This window comes from Notothenia coriiceps, unplaced genomic scaffold (assembly GCF_000735185.1).
Source record: "Notothenia coriiceps isolate Sejong01 unplaced genomic scaffold, NC01 NC01_scaffold00037246, whole genome shotgun sequence".
In the NCBI taxonomy this organism is placed as follows: Eukaryota; Metazoa; Chordata; class Actinopteri; order Perciformes; family Nototheniidae; genus Notothenia; species Notothenia coriiceps.
The window spans coordinates 11,399,530-11,415,932 of record NW_011369947.1 but is presented as its reverse complement, the minus strand read 5'-3'; the positions used below and the strand labels follow the sequence as shown (position 1 = coordinate 11,415,932).

Below are 16,403 nucleotides of genomic sequence, written 5' to 3'. Positions count from 1 at the left end.
GTCTGTCCACATGTCCCGTCGCACATGTCTGCACTGTCTGTCTGTCTTTCCTGTCCACATTCTGTCTGTCTGTCCTGATGTCCGTCCACATGTGCATGTCCACATGGTCTGTCTGTCTGTCTGTCTGTCTGTCTGTCTTTCCCACCATGTTTGCCACATGTCTGTCTGTCTGTCTGTCTTTCTGTCTACCAATGTCTGTCTGTCTGTTTGTCTCCGTATGTCTGTATGTCTGTCTGTCTGGTATGTATGTCCGTCCACATGTCTGTCTGTCTGTCTGTCTGTCTTTCTGTCCACCATGTCTGGTCTTTTCTTCTGTCTTTCTGTACCACATGTCTGTCTATCTGGTTTGTCTGTCTGTCTAGTATGTCCCTGTAATGGTTTGTCCTGTCTGTCTGTTTTAGGTCTGTCTGTCTGTATGTCTCTCCTGTCTGTATGTCCGTCCACATGCTGTCTGTCTTCTTCTGTCTGTCTGTCTTCCTTTCTGTCCACATGTCTGGTCTGTCTGTCTGTCCGTCCACATGTCTGGCTGTCTGTTGTCTGTCTGTCATGTCCAATGTCTGTCTGTCTTTCTGTCTGTCACATGTCTGTCTGTCTGCTGTCTTGTCTGTCTGTCTGTCTTGTCTGTCTGTCTTTCTGTCCACATGTCTGTCTGTCTGTCTTATGTCTGTTCTGTCTTTTTCCACCATTGTCCTGTCTTTCTGTCTTGTCTGCCTGTCTGTCTGTCACTGACTGTTCCAATGTCTTTCTGTCTGTCCTGTCGTTCTGTCCGTCCACATGTCTGTCTGTCTGTCTGTCGTCTGTCTGTCCTGTCCGTCTCACATGTCTGTCTGTCTGTCTGTTGTTCCGTCCACATGTCTTCTGTCTGTTCTGTCTGTCCGTCCCACATGTCTATCCACATGTCCTGTGTTGTCTGTCTGTCTTTTGTCCACATGTCTGTCTGTCCACATGTCTGTCTGTCCCTGTCCACATGTCTGGTCTGTCTGTATGTCTGTGCTGTCCGTCCCCAGTGTCTAGTCTGTCTGTCTGTCTGTCCACATGTCGTACACATGTCTGTCTGTCTGTCTGTTCCTGTCTGTCTTTCTGTCCCACAATGTCTGTCTGTCCTTTCTGTCTGTCTTTCGTCCACATGTCTGTCTGTCTGTTTGTCTGTCTGTCTGTTTCTGTCCACATGTCTGTCTGTCTGTAATGTCTGTCTCGTCCGTCCACATGTCCCTGTCCACATGTCTGCTGTCTTTCTGTCTGTCCTTTCGTCCAACATGTCGTCTGTCTGTCCCGTCCACATGGTCCGTCCGACAATGTCTGTCCCGCACATTGCTGTCTGTTCGTCTGTCGTTTCTGGTGGCCACATGTCTAGTCTCATCTGTCTGTCCCTTTCTGTCCACATATCTGTCTGTCTGTTTGTCTGGTCTGTCATGTCCGTCTCTGTCTGTCTGTCATGATACTAGAGACTGTCAATACTGGAGTCTGTCCACATGACTAGTCCAAATGATCGTACTGTACAGGTCAGTACTGTCTTATTCTAAGTCTGTTTGTCTGGGTACTGTACTGTAATGTCTGTAACTGGCCTTCCAACATGTCCCTGTCCATGTCTTGATCTGTACATTGTTGTCTGTCTGTCCCGTCCACATGTCTGTCTGTCTGTCGGTCGTCTCCACATGTCTGTCCGACATGTCCTGTCTGTCTGTCTGTCTGTCTGTCTTTCTGTCCACATGAATCATGTACTCTTTTTTCGTACAAGTCTTTCTTCACATTCTATCTGTCTATTTTGTACTAGTCCTGAATCTAAAATCTGTCAAGTAGGTCAACGATGGTCTGTGTCACTAATGATCTAGTATGGTCTGATACTGAGGTCCGGTACCAGACAAGTGTCTTATGCGGTCAGAGCATAGTCTGTACTGTCACTGTCCTGTCTTATTCTGTGCCGACAGTAGTGCTGTAGCATGGTGGTGCGCGTGGCGCCACGATGGTACGTCCACAATGGTCTAGTCCACATGTACCTAGTCTGTCTGTCTAGTCTGTCTGTCTGTCTTGTCTAGTCTGTCTTTCTGTAAAAACCAACAGTCTAGTCTATCTGTTCTGTCTATTCTGGTCCATAATTCTGTCGTCTGTTTTGCGCAAAGTCATGATACTAGTACAGATACTTTGTCGTCACTTGAAGATACTAAGTAACACAAACATTAATCTACAACAAAAAACAAATACATTTTTGCTGTCTAAGTACAGAAAAGATACATAATTCAAGTCTGGTACAATTCCACACAATACACAAAACATAACAAAGTCCAAAGTCTGTCTGCCTGTCTGAGAGTGGTCGTGTCGGACAGTTGTAAAGTAGGAGGGACAGTGAATGCGGACGTATAATAGATTACGTCACTCGGAACACGGGGGACACATTTAGTTTTGTTGATAGTAATTTGACACCTCCTCTCTACTCCTACACTTCCTACGTATTCTATGTATTTGTCATTCTCTTCTTTCTATATGGAATGGGAGACTGTGGTACGTTCTCTTCTTTCTTTATCACTTGCTTAATATAACTTTTTAAGTCTTTGATCTTATACTCTTCTGTTCATCTCCCCTTTTATTCTCATTTTTCAGTACTATTATAACTAACAATACATTATTACCACTTCCCATTCTTTTCTTCGTAGAATACTTTACACTGAGTGTAACGTACAGAGACTTCCGTGAACTACGCGTCTTCGTACCTGAACAAAGGGACATCTCTTGTCCTACATCCCGAGGAGCACCTTCGACACCTCTGTTTCTGAATTGGACTCGGACGTTCTCACACTCCTGATAAGGTTATTAAGAGAAAAGGTGACTCGTATCAAACACGTTATGTCTTACGTTCTCCACAAGTCTTACGGTTTGTGCTACATGTCCACCGCTGGAGTGTCGTGAAGGACACAAACCGGACCTCGCAAACCGGTCCCTTTGTTAGAGTACCACCATTTTGTAAGAACACACTCAGTTGAGGGGACGTACGACGGTTTTCACGACCACGTCACAATGTCATCATGTTAGGGAGACGTAGGAAACTTCTTTTTTCCCTTTTTTATTACAGGGTTTTGTATTCTGTTCGGAAAATTAAATATGAAAAGCAAATTTCATTAGTTAAAATATACTACAATAGTTCAAATGATTATTGAAACCTGCACAATGTTGCAACAAAACTTTACCGTCCGGTTGTAACTACACTGGGTTTAAAACAAGAATAATCCTTCCACACACCCAACGCGCAAACCACCAAACCACACAACAAAAAAAAAAAGGAGAAGTAAAACATGAAAAACATTGAGAGGACCAGCGTCAAACCGTGTGGACGTGGCAGAGGAGTCTAAGGCGTAACAAACAGGTGGTCTTTGCAAGTCGTCTGCCAGGAGACCCTCCGTCCCTCGAAAGGGAAAGTTTCTACCTACCCATAAGACAACGTCTCTTGCTGTAAATATGTCTTTTAGTGCTTTCAATGGGTGACTTACTTCTTTCAATTCAATGCACAACAGGGTGTACAACCCGAACGGTCTTTAATAAATTGCGTCTAATAGTTTATTACTTTTTATTCATTGTTCGTTGGTGAAGAAAGGAAAAGGTAGGTGTAGGGGATGTGTTGTTAATTCCTTTATTTTTTGAAGATTTGGTGTCCACATCTCAAGCTCTTTTTTTTGAGTGTTACGTTGTTGTTGGTGTTAAACACTTTATTTATCCGATACCCATTTTTTTTAGAGTTACATTGACTCATTAGGCTGTTAGTTTTGCAAAGGTCCGACTCATTTTTTCTTTCTTTGCATCATGTCATGGCTATTTTGTTAAATTTGTTTTTAGGTTGCGGTTGAGTCACTTTTTTAGTACTTTAAGAGTTTGGGGGGGGGGGGGTGTACTTTACACACTAACCGTAAATTTTCCGGTTCACACGTTAACTGTAAGTTTATCATTTAACTTTCTAATTTTAGTTTATTTAGTTTTTCTTTTTGATCGATGTTAATCCTTTCACGTAACAATATGTGTGTACAGTTATATAATGTATTTCACCAGCTGTCTGTACACCTGTCTGTACACCTGTCTGTCTGTACACCTGTCTGTCTGTCTGTCTGTCTGTCTGTCTGTCTGTACACCTGTCTTTCTGTCTGTCTGTCTGTCTGTCTGTCTGTCTGTTGCATATACAATCAATTAGAAGAGGGAAAGAAAGACATTTTGTTTTTACAAAGACTTTCATTAAGGTGACGCTTTTGCCCAAGTGACTTACAATAAGTGCAATATTCGATTAAAAAACAAACTCGGAACAGCAAGAAACCGGCCAGATCATTCACTTTTAAAGCCTTTTAAGTGCTAGTGCATGTGTTGCAACCATACAGTCTATGGTTGCAACTAAACTGTGTTAACCACAACTCCCAGAATGCAAATGGCCCTCAGTTAAACCTAAATATCTGCTCAAAGCTTTTATCAGGGATTTTCTAGTGATGCTGGCTGTCCCAACAACACTAACTGAAGCTCAAAAGGAATAGCTTAAAGTCAAGTTTAACCCCAGCACACTTTATGACAGTTTACACATATATGCATACTGTATACATAAACAAACACTTTATCCACAAGTCTTTAATAGAAATATGTATATAAATCCAACTTACATTCACTGTAATTAGCTTTTAATAGCCTCATCAATGCTTGCATGTTTCTATTAAAGTTTTGTTAAAGACTCAAATGTTTGCCAGTGCAGGAGCATACGTGTTTTCATTGAGTGACCCCCCTCCTCCGTCTGCAGGTGGTGAAGGAGCTGCAGACTTCAGCCAGAGAGGCCATCATTCTGCTGAGAGCCATGATAGGAGAAGTTTGTCTGAACGTGGAGGAAGAAGAGAGTGCAATCTGTTCTCTGTTCAACAGTTTACAGGTTATATAATCATCCTGGTGATAGATTACATTGCCATTAGCTGACGCTTTTATCCAAAGCGACTTACAATAAGTGTATTCGACCAAGAAGATACAAACTTGAAGAAAACAGAATCATATACATGTAAGTACATCAGGTTTCATAGAGCTAAAACATTTCAAGTGCCACTCTACTGGCTTTAGATAAGCCAGTCCTTTATTAGTACAAGTGCTTTGTTAGTAATTCTATCGCTCGAAGTGGAGTCGAAAGAGATGAGTTTTCAGTCTGCGCCGGAAGATGTGCTAGCTTTCTGCTGTCCTGATTTCAATGGGGAGCTCATTCCACCATTTTGGAGCCAGGAGAGCAAACCCACGTGTTTTTGCAGATGGGAACTTGGGTCCCCCTCGCAGTGCGGGTGCAGCGAGCTGTTTGGCCGATGCAGAGCGGAGTGCACGTGCTGGGGTGTACAGTTTAACCATGTCCTGGATGTAGGAAGGGCCAGATCCATTCGCAGCATGGTACGCAAGTACCAGTGCCTTGAAGTGGATTCTAGCAGTTACTAGAAGCCATTGAAGGGAGCGGAGGAGCAGTGAGGTGTGGGAACATTTTGGAAGGTTGAAGACCAGACTTGATCAATTGTTTCTTTTTCCCCTATTTACTTAATCAAGAGAGGAACTCCTGCAACCACATATTTATTTAAATGGACAATGTTGTGATACTAGGTCGAATCCTCACTATGTTTCTTCAATCTGTTTATTTTTTCCTCATCAAGTTACAATCAATCCCCATAAAGGCAAAGTAAATATAGGGTTTTACAAAATGTAATCTGGAGTCCAACAAGTGACAGCCAGGGCAAAACCAAGCGATGAGGTGGAATAATCAAAATGTCAATTTAAAAGAGGCACTGTTATGCTCTTTGGGGTTTTCCCTTCCCTGTAGTGTTCTAGAGGTTTGTGTGCATTTAGCAAAGGCTAAAATACCAAAGTTCCCTCCAGAGAGAGTTTCTCTCCCACAAATATGTTGTTATGTTATATTATTATATAATGTATAGTATATTTTGGATCTTTATCTCAGAATCAGAGGAATCTGACTGCCTCTTGGTAAGCAAGGTTATTAGATGTAATTAGTTTATAAAGAGTACATGAACATTACAGATTTCTGAAGTCAAAGAATGAGATTCTAACACTGTCTAACCTCAGTCAAATATGAATGAGCAGGAAGTTGCTCAATGTGAGTTCATTAACACAGCTTGGCCACTGGAGGTCTCTGTTTACCTATTTGTTAGATATTAGTGTCTTTTTTTCATATTGAACACATTCAGAGAGTGCAGACACCATGGACTGTACACAATTTCCCCCCGCAATTTTGAAAATTCATTAAGTGTTAGAGAGCTCAAGGCCATTCTCACAGCAGTGTAAGTCATAAAAGGCTCGTTTTTTTTCCTCACCTGACAGGAAAAACTGGCAGAGAGGAAGAAGATTCTCCTGAAAGCAGCTCAGAGGTAACATAGAAATTCATAAAGATGAACAGTTCTTGTATGAAAGTGTTATATTGTTGCCTCAAAGCTTATTATAAGTGTAATCATATTTACCTGTGAATCCTGCTGTCACAAGGCCACTTAGTTGTTCCATTGTATCATGCTGCATTGTACTCAGGGGAAGAATAGCATGTTTCCTCCTTATCACACTCCTTTCAAAACACATTTTCCTGGGTTGTCTTCATATTAGAAATTCTTCATAAAGAAAGAAAAACCGTGAGAAGAATCATCTCGTTGTAATGGGCACAGCAAATGTACATAACACCAAAAATAATAACAAGACAAATTAAATTAAATATATCATATGTGACAGAAAACAAAGAAAAATAGTGCATGAAAATGGATCAGTCATTCATAGACTATAGAAAAGTATAATGGCACAATTGATAAAGTTATGAAGCATCGTAATCCTTTATAGAGACAGACATGTTCATCTCAACAAAGCATTACTGAATCAATCCACCTTAATATTACCATGTGCCTGGATCCAATCAATGAAGATGGGGCCAATTGAACATTACTTGTAAACAAGTCAACATTATGTATGTTTTTATAATCTTTCTCAAGCCCATAATGTCAACAACTTCTGCAGGAAAACTTAGATGGGCTTTCTTCCACTTTAAATACAGACCAAGCACGTTTAGCACCTCCTTTCTGAAATGTGTGTTTGTTGCATCCGCCATTAGTGTTCCGTGAACATTAACAACACAATATATTGTCCTGAGAATAGGATCATAACTTGTTCTTCATTCATGGCAGCTTGCCACGATCTTACTTGCTTGCTCGTGCAGAAATCAAACTATACAGTGATACCGATTTAAGAAATGGGTTTGGATGATGACAGCCTCCCAAATCATTAATTAAGCATTAACTCCAGCCACTAACATAATTACAAATTTAACAACATCCCTACTGTGATAATTTAAGATTGATTTAATGTCAGCCTAGGTTTGCAACTAAGTAGTCTCTAAAATCAAATTATTGCACATCAGTCACTTTTTATGTAAGATTAATGATATAGCACTAAAATATGTGTATAAAACATAACGGATATAAAATGTTTTATCTCTTTCTCCACACCCTGCAAACTCACATCTCCAAAGGGAAAAATCTGAATGAGTGTTATATCTGAGCACTTTTTCTACTTGAGCGCCCGCTCCATGCGTACGTATGTGAATGAACGAGAACAGCTTTGTGCACGTGAGTGTGTATCTGCTTGCGCTCTGTGGGGATCTTTAATGAGATTTTTCGTGCCCTCCATCTCTCTTTCTCTCTCGTCTGCCTGGAAGCCGTCCAGCGGCTGGGTTCCCGGAAGAGTGTTAGGGGCTATTTATGTCTGTGTGTGTGGGTCTGCTCTGTGCATGTGTGTGTTTGTTACACAGAGAGAAGACCGATAGATTAGCGTCTGAAAATATGTAGTATGTTGTGTGTGGTTGCAGATCCTGAGCTGGGTCCTCTGAGTGTTTCAGCATGTGGAGGTGTAGTGTTACATGTGTGTATGTTTGTGTGTGTTGCAGTCAGCACGAGGAGAAGGAGAAAGCACTAAAGGAGCAGCTCTCACACCTTACTGCCCTCCTGCCAACCCTGCAGGTAGAGCAAAAACAATGGCATGGTAAATCTGAGGGGTCACATGTGATTAATGCGTTAGGGAAGAAGAAAAAACAAAGTCCTGATACACACGGGATTGTGTTTAGCTTTTGGACTTTTCTTTAACTTGATTTATAATTGATATCCATAGTGTCTCATTACCTTTGCGCCTGGAGCAGGTAGTTCAATTTAACCATTTGTGAAGTTTATCGGGGAAATCGCTCATGACATGGAGCCAAACCAGACACGTTTTTTGTAAAGACTCACAAGTCAAACTTTGCTTTCATCTTAAAGGTGGGGTATGTAATTCATTTCAGAAACACTTTTTGTTATATTCCATGGAATGCTCTTAACATCCCGATAGCAATGAATATATTAAATGCTTTGACAATAAATCTATAAAAAAAATGTCATCTGTGGAAGTCGTAGCACTGTAAAAAGCACGACCAATCATTTTAGCCGGCCCGGCTAAAATAACTGGATGGCCTACCTGCCTGTCAGCCTTCCATCTGTGCACAAACCTATCTCGTGCCCTCATTGTTCTTGTGCGCGTTTGTGTGTGTTGGAGGAGGGGCTCTGTAAGGAAGTGGCAGATTTTTTCCGGTTATGTATTTTCAAATTCTAGCGCACGTTGTGAGCAATTTCCTTTTGTTACCTGTTGTGCAAATAAAGTATATCAATTATACTTTACCTCTGGCTCCCGGGTCGTGCATTTGAGTCCTTATCTTTGTGTATCCAAGTTCGTAACAACTAGCCTGTATGAATGAACTTGTCTCTTGGATTAGACTCTTCCACTGCACACTGTTACATTTAACAACCTATGTTTATTAATGGTGGCATTACATGTAGTTCTGCTAGTACCAGGCTTTCAATATTTCACATAACGGGTCACCGATTGCATTAGAATGCATCAGAGCTGTAGGTAATGTGCTGTTTTAAAGGTCCCATGTCATGGCCATTTCTACTGATCATAATTCCATTGTTGAGGTCTACTGTACTAGAATAGATTTATATTGTGCAATTTTCCAAACTCACATTGGTTTCTCATATAGTATCTCTGTATAGTATTCACTCCCTGTCCTAAACGGCTTGTTGGAGCTCCTGCCCACCTCNGGATATAATGGTTAAAATCAGAGCTTAAACTTCATTTTGGACGGAGGTCTGCGCTTTGGCACAGACGTACTTCAGTTCTGAAGTACATTAACAACGAGCGACATGCCATATGTGCGCAAATAGGATCACAACCTTAAGAGAGGTTTCAAGACCATGCTCGAATGGAAGCATGTTGGAACCAAAGACAAACCCAGCTGATGCGCATCCAGAGGGAATGAAGATCCCTGACTTTTCTGAAAGAGCCGCCAGTTGGCTTGGAGGGTCCCCACGTTTCTTGTAATGTCTGAAAAGGAAATGGCCCAAATATTGGCCATTGTCCTCTGTTAATGTACTTCAGAAACTGAAGAGTACTGTCTGCTCCAAAACACAGACTTCGGCTTCCAAAATGAAGTTTAGCATCTGCCATTTGGTAACATTATATCCACTCTGGCCCAGGCCAGAATAGCAGCCTGCCTTAGTTCCAGGTCGGGGAATTGGTCCCAATTTTGTGATTGGGGTGTAATTTCTGCCTTTCCTAATAGCGAAAGAAAAAAAATCAACATGCAGTTGAGAGGGTGGTATGGGTTCACCAAAGTCCTTTGCGCCTTCCATCTGGTCCACTTTGTGTTTGATGCCAACAACTGAAGCTTCCTTCCAACCACCGTCCATCCACTGTTGTACGATATCTCGGTGGACATGGCATCATCCCCATCCACAGCTTCTCCTGCAAGCTTTTCTGGCATTTATCTTGGGCTAGCAAAGTGACTGGTGCCAAAATACCCAAAGACGATCATACACCGAGCTTGTTGGTGATAGCATTGCCACGTCTTGTTAGAGCCTGCCCTGTTTACACTCCATCTTTAAACTTAAAGTAAATCTGCACTCGATGCACCAGCATAGTCCCAAAAGCCTCTCTCAAGAGGAAGATTGTTTTCCGTCCAGATCCAAGTCCTTTAGCTCTTAGCCTTCTGCTCTTCTGCGATTGCTCTGCCAAAACTTGCCTCTCGACTATTGCTGCTCAATTTTTCCAGCACAAAACCTCCTCTTTTACAGGAGAAGCATTAAGATTCTTCAACCATTTGTATTGCTGGCCTTCTCTGAGCCCAAACCCATCAACGTCATCCATTCAGACTTGTTGTCGTTCAGCAGTCTTTCCTTTAGCGCATAGCTAGCCGCAACTGTGAGAGAAACAGCCCGAAACAGATGCACCGCTCATTCTGATTCCTGGATCTCTCTGGTGAAGTCTCCCTCTGGCCACCAGAGAAAACGAAGCGAAATCTTGGGTCTTCTTCTGTGATTTTTTCCACTTTTGACCTTGGGTGAAACATAGCCTGTATGTCGCCATGGCAATGCCACAGTTCGCTGAAACGGAGTGAGAACTCCAAAGCAGTGAACTGCGCTGAGGGGTTGGCGGGGACCGTTGATAATAGGTACAGTCGATTTAATGATGTTCCTGTTAAATGTGGCCACCACAATCAAACACCACTCGGAGATAACCTTTTTGTGGATGAACCACTGTGGTTTGGATGTACCATCATCTTCCACTGCCACAGTGCTGCTTGTGTTGGTACCTGTTCAGGCATAACCCTTTTCAATCATCCATTCAGGAAAGCTGGCCCCATATTTTTCCCCTTTATGCACATTGGTGTACTCACCAAATATTTTCCTAAATCCAAGTAGCCTTTTGCTTTGCCACTGCAAAGTTGTTTGGAAGAAGGACGTCAGGTGTCTTAAGAGGTAACTTCAGGATGCTACCTGTTGTCCTGTAGTGTTGGCAGATGTATTCATGATTTCCATACATTTTTGGTCTTCCCTTGACATCTCTTTTTTCCTCTGAGGGCTTTTCATTAAAGTCATGATTATACTGACTGCTAAGCATAGCTTCCAATTTGGAAATAGAAATACCTATTTCACCACAACAGAAGAAAGCTCCATGTCAACATCACTGCCATGCTGCTTCCATGTAAAGGACCATTGATGAACCCATCCCAACACTTTCTTATAGGTATGGGCCATTCCACAACTGTATGACAAATTTTCCAAGGTTCCAATATCTTGGGAGCGTTGGTTCCAATCAACATGTCAACATTGGGCATTATGCTGGGGGATATGAACTTTTGACAAATGATTCCTCCTCTTCACATCTGCAGCTGTAGCAATGTTTTCTTTGGTACGGCTTTGCTTCTGTGTGAGGACTTCTGGCGGACAGGTTGAGGAGGATGTCCGCTCCTGTGTGTGTGGTGTGTGTGTGTGTGTGTGTGTGTGGTGTGTGTGGTGTGTGTGTATGTGTGTGGGTGTTTGTGGTGGTGTGTGTGTGTGTGTGGTGTGGGTGTGTGTGTGTGTTTTTGGGTGGTGTGTGGTGGGTGTTGTTGTGTGTGTGTGTGTGGTGTGTGTGTGTGTGGTGTAAACATAGCTCAGATGGAGGGCCTCTTGAATTACAGTTTTAATCCTCTGTTCAAAACTGCAGTATCATCACTGAGCGTCAGAACTCGCTGACAGGGGAAGGCAATACAGACATCACACACGGCGTAGCTTTAGGTAGCAAAACACGGAGATATTGCTCCACCTGAAAAAGTATTTGATAATTCAATTTTATGTCAAAACTGAGTTTCATTAGCTGCTAATGATAGCTTCCAGAGTGAATTGACAGCTTCCTGTTTTGTCTCCTTGGATACGAGTCCAAACAACTCACAGTGCCGGGCGCTGTGGACCATCAGATTTGACGACGCTGATTTGGCTGAAATTATGTTTTGGCGGCATAGTTTAAGTCCTTATCTTGCAGTATTTTACTGTAGCTGAAAGATCATAGAACTGTTTTCAAAATGCATTAACTTGTTGGGTCCTTATTCCAGTAACACGAGATATAGATCGAATATCGTTGTCCTATTTGCTGTAAATCACTTGTTAATATCGGGAAAATGGGTCAGAATCAGAGGTATCAGAAAAGTCTGGATTCAAACTTGCCGCTGCTTGGTGCTGTGTACGTGACGTCACGTTTGGTTCCGCGAATCCTGGTGAGTTCAGCCGTCCCAGCATCACACCAGTGTAGCATTGCTTGGTATAGCGCATGTCAACTTTGTGATTAGTGTTATCATCGGTCCACACCAAATAATTGTTCTGTCAAATTGTGCCAGCATACCCGAACAGGAATAGATCGCTTCTTCTGATGACGTAACAGACAACGTGCAATAGATGCCGTTGTAAATCGACGAGATAATACGTTTTGTAACTTCGGCTGGCAATGTAGGCGCCATGCCTGCGATCCGGACGGCAGCATGAATCCACGAGGCAGCAATTGGTGAGCCTTCAGGGAGGCAGCACGACGTGACGCACGCAATGGCCTGCTTCGAGAAGCAAGTTCATTTTATTGGACCTAATAGCCACGTTTACATCAGAATTCAGTATGAATAAAGAATCCAGACATGCGGACTATACTGTGGATCATACATCCACTCAAGAATCAACTCGACACAAAATAAGAAATTTGCTGGGTTAATCGGAACATGATACAGGATACAGACAGACAGATAGCAACATGCAGCTGCCTATGGTGGCTGTTTTTTCAATATTGAAGTTGAATGGCATCAATCTGGGCACTTTGAGAGCAACAAAATGAGAATATATGAGATACACTCTAACACCATATGATACAACTGTAAACAAGACTACTTTGTGTTTCATGAAACATTGTGACTTGATCAGTGACTTGCTAGACATCGTATCCCAATTACTTAATCGATACTTTTATTGATAGTCTATTATACAACTCCTCTCTGATCATCATATTGTATATAATATTACTTTGTTCATAATAATAATATAATCAAATATAACATCAAAAACGAAATTAATTATTATTTTGTATTAGGGCTAGAAAATATTGTTCATGTGAAGAGTGTATGTATTGATTTAAATGACATGCATACGCTAGAAAATAGTCCGTCCTACTATGGAAATAAGTCACCAACGGCACTGCATCAGATCTAATATTACCTCCACTATTACGAGCTAGTTCCTTACCTTCGATATCTCTTGACCAGTCTGCTAATCAGACTTTCGTGTCTGCAATACTCAAATTGCTATCTGTGGCTCGAATGACTTCATCGTCAGCTAATTACAATGTAATGTAAGTGATCAAAAAACCTCAATGCTCTAGACAGTGGTTCTCAACCTTTTTCCACCAAGTATCACCTGAGAAAAAGTTGGCTCTCCAAGTACCACCATATGGACCAATGTTAAAATACAGTCTATGCACAGTTCATGCAGGCTCGGAGGCAAATGTATTCATAATACCATTATTTATTGTGCTCTCTCTCTTCTCTCACTCACTCACTCACTCAACTCACACACACCACAAGTGAGAATATAAAGAACAAAATAATAACTTATCTCACACAACAAATGTCAACTGTACACACATGTCATTTCCTGGACCTATACCAAAGTGTGGAATGTAGGCTTCCTGCAACAACCCACATCGAAACAGAAAATGTCCTATTTGGAATTCAGTTTCCAATATAATGAAGCCTCCAGGAGCAGATGAGCCTAAGGGGCTAATAGCTCATCTTCAGTCTGCTGATGTTTGCTATTGCCATTCTGTGGTGGCAAAGTAAAAAAGAAAAGAAAAAACATAAGAAAAAGATAACCAATTAAGGACAAGTGTGTGCTTTTTCAGCTTTGTCACCTCTCTCATTCCTTTGAGCAAATGCCTTCTTCCTGAGTCACTTCTCTCCTCCATCACAGCGGCTGTGCATATCACTTTGTGTTGCTGGCGGAGCCTACGCTTGTACTCGGTTGATGACTGTCCTCCTCATTCACTTGTTCACTTTCGCTGGTAAATTTCTCCTCTGTACCTCTCTTCCGAATACCTCCCGTTTTGAGCCACGTTTTTAACATCATTCAGCTTTCTTCTTTCTTTAGCTTGCTTGCAACGTTAGCGGGTAGTAAGGTCGTAATTAGCAACGCCAGAAATAAAAAAAATGTTTTCGTTTCTAAATCTAAAAACAGCAATAGCCTATTAGAACTAATTTAAACCACAGTTTCAATTATCTCAAGCTTATTTTCCTTCGTTGTAGTATTTTGATAGTATGATTTATTTTGTAATTAATGTTATTCAATCAAGCCTCAAACTGACGGCACTTGTCCCTATAGCCTGTTTTAAATTGAAGTTGTCTGAGGTCCTTAGCATCAGCTGCTGTTGCAGTAATAAGTAGTGTACCTTAATGCCCCAAATGTGCACAATGTAGTGACTGCTTTTCGTCTTTTTGTTTACTTAGTTGTGTGTCCTGTATTTTATATGTCTGTGTTATGTGTAAAGGTTAAATGTGGGGTAGGTAAGTTTGAGAAACCGGCTCGAGATACACTTTTTGTTACATTCCATGGAATGCTCTTAACATCCCGATAGCAATGAATATTTGAAGTGTTTTGACAATACATAAAAAATGATCTGTGGAAGCCGTACTACTGTAAAAAGCACGACCGATCATCTGAGCCGGCCCGGCTAAAATAACTGGATGGCCTACCTGCCTGTCAGCCTTCCATCTGTGCACAAACTTATCGTGTGCCCTCATTGGTCATGTGCGCATTTGTGTGTGTTGGAGGAGGGGCTCTGTAAGGAAGTGGCAGATTTTTTCCGGTTACGTATTTTCAAATTCTTGCGCACTCAAGCTGGTTTCTCCAAAATTACCTACCCCACCTTTAAAGGGGACCTATCATGCGAAATGCACCTTTGTACGTCTTTTATACATGAATATGTGTCCCCGTTGTGTCAGGGAACTCACCAAGTGTCAGAAAACACAACCCTCTCTCTTTTCCTCCATACCCAAAATCTCTAAAAACGGGATCTGATACAGATCCCGCATTGAGATTTTATCTCAATGCCTTTTATCTGGTTAAATAAAAAAATAAAAAAAGACTGTTACAGATTTGAAAATAGTCTGACGTCAGTGGCGAGGAGCTCCGCCTATATGGCCAACTCTCCACTAATCAGGGAAATGAGAGGTTGCCGTGGCATGGTAACAGCATGGTAACATGACGCTCGTAACTCGGCCCCCTCCTTTGCAGGGGGGCGTGGTCAGCTGCAGCCAAAGACAGGGTGGAGGAGAGGAAAATAGAGCGAAATGAGGCATGGCTCAAATGCATGATCTGTTTGATATTTTGAAAAAGAAAGCTTATAAATATAGCTTATATAGGTATGGCCCTACAATATATTATTGAAATATAGCATGATAGGTCTCCTTTAAGTAAAAAAAAGAAGAAAAAAAAAATGTAATATATATATTTTTTTATATTTGTTATATGTCAGATTCCTCCACGTACCACTAGCGGGAGCTGGCGTACCACCAGTGGTACGCGTACCATAGGTTGAGAACCACTGGTCTAAGGAATCAATAAAACATGACCAACAAATCTACACATTGTAAATCAGGGATTCTTAGGCTGATTACACATGTAGTTATTGTTTTCATTTATATATTGTCCTTGGGCCACATAATAATATCTAGATACATATACTTATGATCTATCTCATCTGAGTTTGACATTGTTGCCCACAATTATTTAGGCTGATTGAGATACAGGAATGTTGTCATATTTCAGTAGGCGATTTCCTTTTTATCAAACGTTCTATTGAGTTTTTGCATTGAATTACCATTTTCTTTTTTTGCTGACTTTGCTGGTATTTTATTCCTCTTAAGGAAAACCCCTGCACACAGCTTTTAAAAATTCCGTTAGCAGTGATGAAATTAATCAAATGAAGTACATCTACTCAAGTAGTGCACTTAAGTACAATTTTTAGAGACTTGTACTTTCATTGACTATTTCAACGTTTTGCTACTTTATACATGTTATAAGTCAATATTGTACTTTTTACTCCACTACATTTATCTGACAGCTTTAGTTCCTATAATTTATAATTAGAAAATATAAATCAACTAACAAATCAACATTGACATATAGTAATAGGTGAAAAATATCCAGCAACAGTATCAATCATAATCCATTAATTTAAACTAAACATAAGACACACAACGAGTACTTTTGCTTTTGGTACTTGAGTGTTTTTTATATTTTTATTTAATCAAGATTTTGACTTGGACTTTTACTTATAACAGAGTATTTTTTAAATTCAGTATTGCTAATTTTCTTTAGCAATACAATACTTCCACCACTGGCCATTAGTCTCAACTGTGCATGTCTAAGAGACTTTTATTTTGACACTAAGCGGAAGTGAAGTCATGTATTGCGTGTAGCTCATAGACTGTGGTGTAGCTTGACCGTGGCCTGTCATCTGACTCCTTTCCTGTTGGGAGAGAAAAGTTT

The 16,403-nt window shown here is 41.1% G+C and overlaps 1 long non-coding RNA gene across 1 annotated transcript; it reads left to right on the top strand.

Moving 5' to 3' along the window:
* Positions 1 to 4,763: 4,763 nt before the first annotated feature.
* LOC104965778 (uncharacterized) lies at positions 4,764 to 7,996 on the top strand. Its single transcript, XR_800577.1, has 3 exons — positions 4,764 to 4,888; positions 6,322 to 6,368; positions 7,922 to 7,996. It is a non-coding gene; the product is annotated as an uncharacterized lncRNA (long non-coding RNA).
* Positions 7,997 to 16,403: the final 8,407 nt, after the last annotated feature.